The following is a 2,641-nucleotide window of genomic DNA, read 5'->3' as shown; positions in this document are numbered from 1 at the left end:
GGGGGCGAGCACTGGAGGCCGTCGCAGCCAATCGTGGGCCCCGGCGGCGGGAGCCCGGCCTAGGGCGAGGCGCAGGGCGAGCAGCGGAGTAGGCTGCGCGCAGGGAGGGGGCGGGGCTCCGGGCGTGAGCCGGGCCTGGGGGCGGGGCGCTGAGTGGCACCGTTGCTGGCCACCCGAGAGCGGGTACCGCGCGGAGGGGGTGGGGCTATGCTAATAAGCAAATAGAACACCGTGTGGGACTCGGGCCGGGCGACACGCCGGTTTCCAGAGGCGACTTGGTGACGCCAAGGAGGCGTGATGCTTTTCGCGAGTTCGAATCCCGGGTGGGGGCTCGAGTTCGAATTCCAAATCCTAGATGTTGGGGCTCGCTTGCGGAGCGGGAAGAATGTCAGTCGCGTGACCTACAGGACACTAATAACGAATGCTCCCTTTTGTTGTACCCTCTGCATAAGGCTAGAGGAGAAATTATAAAACCCCCATTTTACAGAGGTGGAAATTGAGTCTCAGGCTAAACCCAAGTTCATTCGCCCAAGCCTGTCTCATAATTTCCAGGATTTCTCAATTTCCTATGGCCTCCTTCCTTAGGGAAGGTTCCAGAATCCTGCGGGACCCGGACCCCTGGGATGTGCATTTTTAACGCTCTCCTGGTGGTGTTGGAAAACATTTAGTATGTCTCCAAAAGCATCAGAGCTCATGGAGGGAAGAGTTTTTTACATGGGAGGATGCAGCCACCACATTCTGGACTCGAGGAACTTGGTGTGACACTGAGGTTCTGTGATCTGAGAGCTGCCGGCCTCCCAGCTGGGAGCCCCAGGGCTCCTATCATCCCTGCAGGAACCTCCCCTGCAGCGCACAGAGAGAACCACGTGCCTGGGGGGCCATCTCACTCCCCAGCCTACATAACCTCGGAGGAATTACCGTCTGAACTAGAGTCGCAAACTAGTGGCTCCCCAGGCTTACTGTCTGAACAGGGTCTCAAGCTCACATGGTCCCTGGGTGAGATGTAGTTCAAACAGCCTTTAAAATTTCTAAATTCATTGCCAACATTTAAAAATCAGACGATTTCTTTTGATGTTGTAAACGTGCTTTTTAAAAGATGGACTGTTTAAATGCTATGGCACCTGACTTGGAAAAAATAAAATAAAAACTACAAAAAAGGTAGAATCATTAAATTGTGTCCCTCTGTTACAAAAAAAAAAAAAAATCAGGCAATTCACAAAAGAAATCCAGATTCCCAGGTGCTTTTGAAAAACCAGAAGGTCTGGTGATTCCTGCAGCAGCTAGGTGCACAGCTTCAGGCAGGGCCAGGACTGGGGTGAGGCAAGTGAGGCATTTTCTCAAATTCCTTGCGATCAAGGGATATATTTTTATATATTATACATTAATGACATATTTTAAAATTTCAAATTAAATGCCAAAATAATCCAGGATGAACAAAAATACTGTACCAAATTTTTCAAGAAAGGCAAAATATCCTTCTGCACTTGTGCAAACCATCGTCCTTGCCTTTCCTTAGCCGGGCCCGGTCAAGTCCGATCCTTACCTAAAAGACTAATGCATTGGTCACCACAGCTTCCTTGGCATTAAATAGTGCATTAAGGCTGGCCAGTGTGGGCTCAGTGGTTGAGTGTCGACCCATGAATCAAGTGGTCACCGGTTCAGGGCACATGCCTGGTTGTGGGCTCAATCTCTAGTGGGGGGCGTGCAGGAGGCAGCCAATCAATGATTCTCTCTCATCATTGGTGTTTCTATCTTTCTATTCCTCTCCCTTCCTCTCTGAAATCAGTAAAAATATATATTTAAAAAATATATATGTTTCTTGATGGCTGAGATTTTTGGCAAGCCCCCCTCCCCTTAAATTTTGCACTTATGTTGAGTGTCTCGCACTCCTCACCTAGTCCTGGCCCTGCTTGTAAGTTTGTAAACAGCTCTGAGCCTTTTAGCAAATGGAAAAACCAAAGCCCCGTGGGTTCCTCTCCAAGTAAGATGGGGCTCTTAGTGCCTGCCTGTTCCCCTCAACTGATTGAAGTAAGTGTGGTGGCATCAGGGCTTGTGTGCTCTCCTATGGGGACCACAATGTTCCCATGACATCCCGGTGCCCTTGTCGTAAAGGCCCAGACTCTTCCCACAACGCACTGGGCCCTGTTTGACCCTGCTTACCTCTCTGATCTCCTTGGCTACCACCCTTCCTTCACTCCTCTCCTGCCACTCTGGCCTTCATTGGTTCCTGCCTCAGGGCCTTTGCACATGCTGTTCTCCCAGCCTGGTCATTCTCTCCCAGGTCATTCTCTTTGGGCTGCCCTCTACTTCACCTTCATGTGTCAGCTCAATGTCACCTCCTGAGTCAGCTTAGCCTCCTAACCACCTGGACTCCTGTCCCCAGGTCACTTTTGGAGTCCAGGTTTCCCTTCTTCCCAGCATGTATTTGAAATGACCCGATTCAGTTCTTCGGTGTGTGTATGGGGGATGTCCTCTCCCCCAGTTGGTTATAAGCTCTGAGAGGGCAGGGACCCTGGGGTTTGAGTCGATCATTGCTTTGTGTCCAATATCCAGGAAAGGGCCAGGCACATAGTGGGTGCCTATTACATATTGGATGAATGAATGAATGAACAACAAATGAATGGATGGTGTCTCAGTTCTT

This window comes from Cnephaeus nilssonii, assembly GCF_951640355.1.
Source record: "Cnephaeus nilssonii genome assembly, chromosome: 5".
NCBI classification, from domain to species: Eukaryota; Metazoa; Chordata; class Mammalia; order Chiroptera; family Vespertilionidae; genus Cnephaeus; species Cnephaeus nilssonii.
This window is presented reverse-complemented; position numbering follows the sequence as displayed.